Source organism: Lissotriton vulgaris, chromosome 9 (assembly GCF_964263255.1).
Source record: "Lissotriton vulgaris chromosome 9, aLisVul1.2, whole genome shotgun sequence".
Taxonomy (NCBI): domain Eukaryota; kingdom Metazoa; phylum Chordata; class Amphibia; order Caudata; family Salamandridae; genus Lissotriton; species Lissotriton vulgaris.
In genome coordinates, this window is record NC_141697.1 from 112,835,494 (window position 1) to 112,847,749 (window position 12,256).

Genomic DNA, 12,256 nt, shown 5'->3' on the forward strand with positions numbered 1-12,256 from the left:
AAAAGTGCATTATGCAAATGATGCTAATGTTATATATCAATTTAAAACACATGCATTTGTCTTGATTCACACACTTTCGTAAAGGTGGCACCAGACCACTTTACCTTCCTTAAAATAAGAGGAAAGAAAAAAGGGTTACCTTTTTATTCATCAGTGCTTCCAGCCACTCACTCCAGTCACTTTTTCCCTTTTGTCTTCCACGTACTACTTTCTTCCTCTTACGCCCTCCCTTTTCCTTCTGTGCCTCACTTCTATTCTCTCCTTCCATCACATCTTACATCATTCACTCTTTCCGGCATCTCACTTCTTCCTTCATCTCAATCCTTCCCTTTATTAATTATTTCTCTTCTTCCCACCTCTCACTACCAGCCTGTCTGTTGTGTACCATTTGTTGGCTTGCGTGGCACTCTTTTTTACTGCCTCATAATTTGTCAAGGCAGGCCTAACATCATTTCAATTCCTCTCTGTGGAGCAGTGACGAAGCACTGATTGATTCGACTTAACTAGTGCCCGCCCGCTGCTCTGGACATGATTGAGTGTGATTGAGGTACTATTTTGTTTTCAGTGCCCTGCAAACAGAAGGCGTGAGACTAGCAAAAATGTGCCCAGCAGGACAAACAAAAATGCAAAGATGTACTTTCTATAGTTAACCTTCTTTTATTTTGCAAAAGTCTTCTTTTCTCACTTTGCACTCATGTTCTCTTTAGTGTTTGCTTGTTGATGCTATTCTCAAAAAAGACATTGTTTCTGTCTTATATGTGATTTTTGATATGATGCTTTAACACATAATCATGCAGTACGCCAATCCACCCCAACCCACCCTACCCCACCTCACCAATCTGCCCCTCTCAATGCAATCCACCCAATCCACTCCAACCCACCACATTCCAATCCTCCCAACCCGCCTCACTACAATCTGCCCTGATCCAAACTGCCCCACACCAATCCAAACAATCTGCGCCACTCCAATCTTGCTCATTCCAATATGCCCCCTCTCATCCAAAGCAATCCGTCCCACTTGCATCTAAAACAATTTGCCCCATTCCAATCTGCCCAACTCCAATCCATAGCAATCTGCCCTACTCCAATCCAAAACAATCTGCCCTACTCCAATCCAAAACAATCTGCCCCACTCCAATCCAAAACAACCTGCCCCACTCCAATCTAAAACCATACGCCCCACTCTAATCTGTTCCTTTCCAATCTGTTCCACTCCAATCCAAAATAATTTTCCCTACTACAATCCAAAACAATCTGCCCCACTCAGATGCAAAACAATCTGACCCACTCCAATTTGCCCCACTCCAATTCAAAACAATGTGTTCACTACAATCCACTCCAACCCAATCTGCCCCACTCATATCAAAAAGAATCTCCCCCCTCCAATCCATCCCGCTCCAAACTACCCACTGTAATCTAAAACAATTTGCCTCACTCCAATCTGACCCACTCCGGTCTGCCCAACTCCAATCGCCCCACTTGAATCCAAAACAGTCTGCCCCACTCTAATCAGCCCCACTCCAATCTGTCCCACTCTAATCCAAAACAATCTTCCTACTCCAATCTGCCCCACTCCAAACCACCCTACTGCAATCCAAAACAGTCTTCCTTACTTCAATCTGCCCACTCTAGTCTGCCCCCGCCAGTCACCCCACTCCAATCCAAAAGTCTTCCCCACTCTAAAAAATACCCAATCCAACCTGCCCCACTCCAACCCAAACAATTGAACCTACTAAATCTGCCAAACTCTATTCCAAAACAATCTGCTGCACTAAAATGTTCTGCACTTCAATCTGCTCCACTCCAATACAAAACAATCTGCTCCACTCCACAACAACCTGCCCCACTTGCACCTACACATTCTGCCCCACTCCAATCCAAAACAATCTTCTCCACTCCAATCTAAAACAATCTGCCTCACTTCAACCTGCCACACTCCTTCCACACTCAAATCTACCCCAGGCCAATCTAAAACAATCTACTCCACTCCAAAACAATATGCCCCACTTTAGTCTGCCCCACTCGCATCCAAACAATCTGCCCCACTCCAATCAATAGTAATATGCCCTACTCCAATCAAAAACAATCTGCCCCACTTCAATCTGCCCCACTCCAATTTCATCCATTCCAATCTGCCCCACTCCAATCCAAAACAATCTTCCCCACTCCAAACTGCCTCACTCCAATATGCCCCACTCCAATCCAGAGCAATCTGTCCCGCACCAATCTGCTCCACTCCAATCCAAAATAAACAGTCTCACTCCAATCTGCCCCACTACAGTCCAAAATAGTCCAATCCATCCTACCCCAATCCAGTTCACTCCACCCCAATTCAATCCCCCTCAATCCAATCCACCACAATTCAATCCACCCCACTTAATCCAAAACACCTCACTCCAATCCAGTCGACCCCAATGCAATCCAATCTACTCCACTCCAATCCACCCCACCCAATGCCAATCCGATTCCCCCACTCAAACTCAACCTACTCCATTGTACGCCACTCCATTGTATGCCACTCCAGTACAGTCCACTCCACTCCAGTCCACCCCACTGTAGTCCACCCTAGTCCACTCCAATCCACCCCATTCCAATTTGATTCACCCACTCCAATCTATTCCACCCCACCCAGTCCACCCAACTCCAATCCACCCACTCCACAAGTCCAATCCACCACACTCTTCTCCAATCCAATCCACCCTACCCTAGTTCAGTCCCCCACCCCACTCCAGTCCAATCCATCCTACTCAATAGAATCCACCACACTCCAAGCCAATCAAGTTCCAATCCACCCTACGCTAATCCATTCCACCCCACTGCACCCCAATCCAATCCAACCCTCCCAACCACAAACCAGTCTAAGCCCCCCACTCCAATCTACCTCAATGCAATCCACCTCAACCAATTTCAATCTAAACCACTCCAATCCAATCCAGTCCACCCACTCTTATCCACCCCTCTTCACTCAATGCAACCCACTCTACCCCAATCCAATCCACCCCATCTACTTCAACCCACCCCACAACTTCAATCTACTCCAACCCACTCCACCCTATTCCACCTCACCCCACTCCATTCTAGGCCACTCTGCTCAAGTCCACTCTATGACACTGCACTCTACGAAACGATCTGCCGCTGAACCAATGAACTCTACTCCCCTCTCTTCAACTCTATGACACTCTCTGTCAATGAACCACTGAACTCTACTCCCCTACTCAACTCTATGACGCTCTACTTCCCCAAGTACACCCTAGGACACTCCATGCCACTAACGTTTAGCCATGCTGAGAACCAGCCTCAGTGGTGTACAACTTGGCTAAAACAGATTGGCAAAGTCAATATCTTTTTTATAGTTAAGACCTATTGGCTTTTCCAGTACTTCCTACTTCCAATTACTTCTTCTTTTCTCCCACCTATTATCGTTCAACTTCCATTCACTCCTTTCATCATCTCACCTCTTCCTTTCTCTCAATCCTACTGTTTATTCATCTATTCACTACTTCTTTCCCCTTACTCGTTGTCATCTTTCTTTAATTTTTATTCCCCCTCTGCCTTTCTTTGCTCAATCTTTTCACTCGTTTCTTTCTATCGACCCTTCCTTCCTCTCACTCCTTTTCATACTACTTTCAATCACTGCTCCTTCCTCACACTCCTTCCCTGTGTTCTTCTTCCCTCTCTTTCATTTCTCCATTCCTCTTAACTCGTTCCTTCAATTCAGACATTCACCCCATTACTGTTTTCTTCTGCCCCAACCCCCCATGAATGATCCTCTACATTTCTCATTCATTGGCCTTCCTGCCACAGCTTTTCTCTTTCCATTAGTTCATTCTTTCACTAGTACCCGCTTATGGCCGAGGAAGGTAATAGATCACAGTACTAGCAGATTACATTTTGCTAGATTTGCTGCTTTTATATTGCCGCAGATTTACTGGAAATGAATGATCGTGTTAATTACTGTCTGGCTGAGATAACAGACAGCCTGCGGTGCATTCGCCTTGCATGCCAATGCCCTGCGGCTTCTTTGAATATGCTGCGACCCTACTGCTAAAAAATACAGCACGGATTAACAATTACCCCACATTAGACCAATTATTCACCTGAATTAGTTGAAAACAGTAAGTCGAGGAATGCAGAAATGTATGAAAAACAACTCGCTCCTTCCTGTCCAGAATCTTGGCTTTAGAGCCATCATATGAAATGGCACTTCTATGGCAGGCATCAGGGAAAACCTGCCTGACACCTTGGAAGATGACATGGTGCTCAGGAGAGTCGACCCACTGCTTTTTTGAAGAGAAAATACAATGATATTCACTCATGTTATTATCATTGTATTTTCTCCTACTTCTGCAGCATTGCGTGAGGGGGCAGGTGGGAGTGGTAGCACCTTCCAAAGTGTTCAATGACTACTTGGCTGGCCCTCTCGGCCGCCCAAAACAGTCTTGCGCACTTCGCATGTTCTCCATGCAGGCTGCAGTACAGCTTGTATGGAGAACATGCCAAGGCTCAAAGTCAGCATCTGAGCAACAAAACATGACGCTCGAACCAATCACAACACTGCTAAGGCAGCGTTATGATTGGCTGACTGAGGGCCTGGGTGCTTCCTGTTGTTCTGGTCAGTGAGGGATGAGTATGGAGGGGAGACGCGATGAGGAAGCGACGAGAAGTTACCCTTTTTGTTTTATTTTTTGAGGCCCACTTCCCCAGTGTCCTCTTTCCCTCCCGCCACTGCCCCCGACCCCTACCTCTAATGTGTGGTGGGACTGTTCTCGTTTAGGATTAAGGCCTGAGCTTTTAACTTAACCCTTGTCCGTTCTTTGAGCGGGGAAAAACTGTCACATATAAGCAGAATTGCTGTAAACAAACATCGGAAAAGCCAATAAATCTGGCTTATATCTGAAAGTGCTTTATTTTAATATTTTTGCTTGTGTGTGTGTGTTATAGTGTGAATGGCTGACTGCAAGGATGAGTCAATGGGTAGGGAAAAATATGCTTCTATCCATTGGCGCAACTATGCATCATCCATGCACTTAATCATTCATTCTTCCACTTATGCATTCATTCATCTACACATTGACCCATTAGTGCACTCCTCCATCCACAATGCCAGAGTCAGTGAGACCTATTGACTTTGACAATGCTTGGTTATAATTAATGTTTCCCCTAATAAAGGAAGTAACAGCTTTGGATTTCTCCTCTCTGCAAATGAAAATATGACAGATAAGTACTTAGATATGATCGCAGTGTTTGAGGCTGGTTGCTTCTGTGATGCTATACATCAAAGGGAGTGAACACACCACAATGAAAACACTGACTGACTCTGACCCACCCAGGCATCCCTAATGGTTTTCAAAAGGACTGCCATCCACCATGGTTCTTTTCAGTGTCATGCTTCATCATCGAGTCAAAGAGGTATTTGGGCGAGCTCATCCTTCAAAAATTCAAAAGAGCTCTTTAAAATTGACTTGTGTGCCCTATATTCACTGGCAGTGTGTATATTAATTCCTGCCCCCCCTGCCAAAGTTAAGAACTGGGGGGCATATTTACAATGGGTTGCAGCACTGGAGTGTCACTTCTTATGATGCTCCGGTCGCGCAATTATCTTCTCCATATTTACATCGTAAATTGTATCCTTTAGCTCTTTCCATGAGACGGCGCTCCGGTGCTCATGATGAACTCAGCTCGTCATGAGCCGTGGAACGCTCGCATGCGGGGATAGTTCTCCTGCTGTGCTGAGCGTTCCACGGGAACGGGTGTGGTCATGACGAGCTGAGCTCGTCATGAGCACAGGAGCGCCGTGCCTCATGACAAGCTCAGCTCGTCATGAGCATGCGGGCCTCAGCACAGCAGGAAAATAACCCCTGCAGCGAAGGGGTTAATACAGTTTTCTGTGTCAAAGTGGCATGCAATGGGTGTGGCTCTGGGCTTACCCATGCAACACCCACTGCTTTTTGACACTTCCCCAGATTTACAAGAAATGAGAAATCTGGGACAGCACCAAAAGCTAACACCATGGCACAAGGAGGAGAAATACTTTTATTTCTCCTCGTTCTTTGCCCTTTCTGTGTGTGCTGCAATCTGCAGCTCACGTAGAGGGAGCAAATGGCCAATAAACATTGTTGATGTGCAGGGAGGTGCAAACAATCATCCCTAAAATGCAGGCACCCTTGCGCCCAGCTTTTTAAATGCCAGCACAAGGGAAAACACAGAGGTGTGCCATATTTCTGTAAATACGGCACCTCCCTGCGTTTTTAAAATGACGCAGTGCGGAGCAGATTAACTGCTTGCAGAGCTGTGCTGAATCATTTCTTTGTACATGTGCCCTTGGTTGAAAGAATGTATTCCTCTCGCTCTACTACTACCTGTGCCAGTCGGCCTGCACCCCATGCATACTGCTACCGGCAAATTTCTGGAATGAAGGACTAGGGTTGAACAGGTCGATGATGGCAGTGACAACCCAGGCAGGCGGGAGGAAGGCAGTCCTTCCTGTACAGAAGATGGTCCAATGGCAGGAGGCGCAGCTCCACGTTATCTATGGTCTGTATGTTTCAGCAAAAATTCACCAAAACATGGTAGGTTGACTTTCTTCTGGGCAAGGTAATATGATCCCTTTCAACTTTTTTACTAAGGATACATTTTAGTCCATGCATCCTACTCAATGCCACATTACTCACATTCATGCACTCATTTTAGCATGCCACACGTTTACAAACCCCCGGATGTACTTCCCCAGTATAGTTCCAGAAGATATGGGAAGAACTTTATTTTTACTAGTCATCCCAGTGACTATTTATTTGTTCTCTGTGATACATTCCATGAGCACTGCAACCTTTCCATTTCGTGTGGAGGAAATCATGCAAACACATTCATGCACTGTATTTAATGGTGCTTAACACATGCACCCAGTAAAATGATTAAACTTACCTAGGGGACAGCTGTGGCCAGTTTTTGTAGGTAATTTTTGTCTCTACCTAAAATTACCTTTATTCTTTTACTTTAAGACAATTTTTATTTTGGAATATCTGATTGTGGGAGGAATTTGTCTGTCTATGAAAATGGCAGTGTTTAGGATGGTGAGGGTGTGATGGGTTGAGTTTGCAATGCAGTCTTTCAGGCTCATGCTTTTCAAGGTTCTAATCACAAATGGAAGCAACAGCGGTGGTTATTCCATTGACTATCTCTTTCACAAAGACATATTTGGAACAGGCCAAGAAACATCAATTGGTATTGATATGCGAGCTTGTAACCTCTACACAATAGTTTTCTTGTGGAGTTGGGAGTGGGATGCAGTTAAGCGGTCACCAATATTTGGGACCTGATCCATAAACTACATTTTGGAGTATGTAAAGTAATGCTACAGAAGTACTACATACTATAAAATGCCATTCACAAACTTACAAGTGGAGATTTCTGTTTCCATATCGCCTATCTTTTTTATGGGTAGATCGCCACCCATGTAAATTCACTACTTAGGGCCTAATTGCGATGTCGGTTGGAGTTGCCTCTGACCGACATCAACGCGGAACCGACCGAAGGTAGATGCAATTAAGATGTGGCCGCACATGATGCGGTCGCAAGCTCCCATTTCTCTAAGGGTTCTTGTGCTGCGGTCAGAAACCGGCCGCAGCATAAGCACCCATAGACTAATGGGAGTTTTGGTTAATTCCTGCACCGCGTGGCAGGTACCTGGTGCATGCAAGCGTCACAGGGATTAACAGCAGGGCACCTATGGGGCTCCCCAGGTCCCCAACCGAAAGCTGCTGAGGCAAGGGGGCCCTGCTAGGGGCCGCAAAGGTGATTTCCGACAGTCTTTTCATGTCAGACAGCCCGAATGTTTCAATTGGAATTCGTGTTTCAGTTACATGGAAGGACATTTCTGTATTCCAATAGGTACCAAGAATTTTTCTCAGACAGACAGAATCCCCTACCCCAACAACCCCCATGACCGACTCATAAACGCTCCCTATGGGATAATTTTACTTTATGTGATTTTCCATTCTTTCATTATCTGGTCAATGTAAAGAAAGACTTTCACATTGTTGGTTTTTTTTTCGGTTGCTTGTTGAGTCTGTGACCTCCCCAGAGGACATCATGCAAACATACATTTCTTTTCCGGTCATCGCATGTGAATCTGATGCCATCCCCAGGTTGGAATTTACTTTTATGACTATTTTCAGCATATGCTCCTGTGTGCACATTAAACAACCCATCCGTTCAAAGTAGCAGGAAACTCTGTAGGGTGATCTCTGCTCTCCAAAGGTCATCTGAACAGCCCTCACCTTTGAGGCTTCTATACAGTATAATGCCAGGGCCAGCAGGTGGAGGGCATACATTTTATAACAAGCAAAGGCAAAGCCAACAGATCTCAGCAATCCGAGAGCTATAGGCATTGGCAATATAAATGCACTTGTTTATTGCTCTGTACTTTTTCTATTGATATACACTAATACAATAACATTGCCAAAGCCAAAAACTTTCAGATTACTGCAACCTATGGCTTTGCCAAAGCATGTTTACACTAAGCGTTCCCAAAAGTAAATTAAGCTGATGTAACTTGCATAATTTTAGAAATTTCGCAATAAACTTGTTACATTAAATTTTCGAGATTACGATATTCATATTCACAAATCTACTCAACGTACCCACTGCTGGCTAGTTTTACCTCATTACTGTGGGGAGGCATTTTAAAGTTGCTTTGTTCAGACAGAAATGTGCCCCAGACAGGGCTTTGAAAGCAATTTTGAGCGCCACAAGAAGTTCTCACTGGGGGAACAGTCACCCTGTTCAACCAAATCAGGGACTCAATTACTACTTCTAGGGGCATATGTAGGTAGCCGTTTGAGATTCGCAAATGCCCAAATTCAGCCACTTAGCAAAATAAGGAATCTCAAAAATTGTGATTCCTTATTTTGCTTATAGCATTTAAAGAATCGCAATTTTGCGATTCCTTAAATGCTATGTAGGGGTGCTTTAAAAATTGCAATTTTTGCATAAGGAATCGCAAAATACCCCTAACTTCAAGTAGATCGTATTTTGCGAATTACTTAAAAATTGCATTTTTAAAAAAAATTCAAAGTGCCATGTGGCGCACAGACATGCCCTTAGGGCATGTATGTGCGCCACATGTACGTACAGGCACATTCCAGGGGTGCAACAGGTGTCCTTTGGACACCCTGGCACCCTTAGAATTGCGATTCTTAAATTGCGATTTTCTCATAGAAAATCGCAATTTGAGAATGTATCCCCATGCATTATTATGGGCCTCTTAGCCCATAGGAATGAAATTGACACTCATTCCTTAATTGCGATTCGCAATTTCCTAATCGCAATTAAGGAATGTTAGAGATTCGCAAAAAAAAATCGTTTTTTTACCTACATTCCATTTTGATATTCTGAAATAGCGATTCCTTAAAAATCGCTATTTGGCAATCGCAAATTGGAAATTACCTACATATGCCCTTACGTTTTCATGACACATGTTCCAAAATTACTTCAATGCGATCATTTTAAAAAGTATAGAAAAAAATTACTGAAAGTGGTATTCGTGACGTGGAACTGATTAAAGTCTGAAAGTTGCAAAGTTCCTTAATGACTTCATTTAACAATACATCTTTCATTTATTCCCCATTAGACGGCATTAGTCCATGGCTATTTTTCATTCCCCAGTTGCAGTTGATATCTGCCCACAATAAGACACTTCGAAATTATTTATGTGAGTTGGTTGCAAATTGTTGTTTGTACTTATCTTCATGTACTTTCATGATTTATTTTTATGTCTCTGCTCCTAATGCTTTTTTTTCGCTTTTGCAATTAAGGCCGCCAACTGGCCTCATTTATTTGATATTGTGTTAATTAATCATTAAACCCAAATAAACTAAACCATTATTAATTTCATTATTTTATAGTTCTTATTATATATAACTGATTATTCCTACAAAAATGATAAAAGTCTGTGTGATGTATGGTAGGAATTATTATAGTTATCAATCAATCTATCAGGGGTTTATAAAGTGTGGCTGTGCACTTGTGAGAGTCTCAATGTGCTGGGGTAGGGCTGCAGATCCGTCTGAGTGCTGGGCTTATTCGAAGAGCCAGGTATTGAGGTCCTTCCTGAATTGAGACAGTGATGGGGATTGCCTCAGGCGGGGGGCATGGTGTTCCAGGTCTTGGTGGCGAAGTAGGAGAAGGATCCTCCTTCGATTCTGGTCTTGCATATCCATGGGATGGTGGCCAGTAGCAGTTGGGCAGAGCAGTGGGGCCTGTTAGGTGCATGGAATAAGAGGCGGTGGTTCAGGTATGCATGCATGTGTGGGAGAGCTAAGGCAGAAGCTTTGAAATGCAAGTGTGACAGTTGACATCTCCACCCCCTCATCAAGTCAGGATGGCCCATTCTGCCAACACACAGATGCTCTATTGTGATATCTTCTAGGAGGAATGCACAAAGGTCAATTGATAACTACAACTAGTCTTGGAAACAGGATACAGGCAGCAAATGGCTGGACAAGAAAATGCCAAACACCAAACATGAAATGTGTACCTGCTCCCAACCAAAGGGTATCACATATTAAATGTAATAAGGAAAGCCAATGTTATCCTATGCGAGAAGTAGGACTCACAGTAGTAAAAAAGGAATTGAGCAGTTTTTCACTATCAGGGCATTCAAAACATAAAGTATATGTCCAATTATTTAAATACACTGCGCCCTGCCTGTGGGCTCTTTTGGGCCTACCATATTAATGACTTATGTGTATTAAAAAGTTTGTTTAGAACTGGCAGAAGGTTTATTTTGCCAGTGCGAAATGTTCAAAGGAGAGCTCACACGCACTTTAGCATTGGTCAGCAGCAGTAAAGTGTGCAGAGTCCTAAAGCCAGTAAACTTGAGTTCAGCAAAATAGGATTGGTGACGGCAAAATGTTTGGCGGTGGCCCTGCAGAGAGGGCCAGGGCAACTCAACTTATTCTACTTTTGGATTTAAGCATTCTCCTACTGGACAAGGAAGAAAGCTGAAATTGCAGTAGGTCTTCAAAGTCAGATATGTGATTGAGAAGCTCCTGCTGAAGCCGTTGGTTATGGTGTCAAAGTTTCAAGTGAGACTAAATTGGATTCTGTATCTAAAGTGGCTTTACCACTAGATTGGATTTGTCATCTGGCCTCGGTCAAGGTTTTACCTTTGGAATCAGTCCCTTGTTGTTGGTTCCCAAAATCCATCATTGGGGGAAGGGTGGAAGCTGTAGCTATGCAGGACTTCTCGAAACTGGTTATTTTTGCCACCAGGTCCTGTTAATCCCACTTTCTGTGCAGCAAAAAGTCCTGCATGGGATAAACAAAAAGGACGAAATAGAGAGCGCTATCAAAATGATCACTAGGGTGCTGGAATTGAATCCATATTAAGAACAGAATGAAAATTCAATCATATCAAAGTCCATCCAGATGGGTAAGGAAATTCTTCCATTAGTCCATAAACACACAAAAAGAAATAGAAGTGATACTGCAAAAAGCATTATTCTTTACATATAGAACATCCAGCCCACCATCATTTCACACTTCTACAAGGAAAGAAGGAGTAAACGTGCCAGATCTTGTTTTCAATGGTCAACACTGATCTGCAATAATGTAACTGCCCAACACCTTGCAGGCAGTAAACAGCAGATGGTGACATTAACAGAAAGATACTTGTGTTCCCTGATGATGTTCTTGTTGAAGGGCGAAACACTTTGGCTGGGCTGAATGTTCCATATGTACATAATAACGTTTTTTGAAGACTCACCTCTCTGTCATCATCATCATCTCTAGGAAAACTCCACCACCTTTTGGGAGACTTCTTGAGGTGGAGAATATGACTAAGTCCCAATTTTTTTCAATTGCTGTGAATGTTCCTCATGGTCACTAATGCAGCCATAAGGAACTCAGGTCTGTCTCCAGCCAAGGCTCTTGCAGGGTCCAGTCTAAGTTCAGGTGGATATTAGTTTACAGTGGCATATTCTCATATAATTTCTGGCATTTGATCATAAAATTGTTATGAAACATCACAAAGATTTTGCCTTTAGACTATGTCACATACAAAAGATTTCATTCACTTAAAAATCTTATCATTGGAAAACAATACCAATGAGAAAGAACTGAACGCAAGTATGTGTTGCTCCAGTCATGGATGGGCTTGCACTATTTTTACAGCAAAATTTGTTCTCTTGTTCATTTTGTACACGAGATACCAAACTGAATTAATATGTAATTTTGCATCGTTTTTTGGCATTCAGTG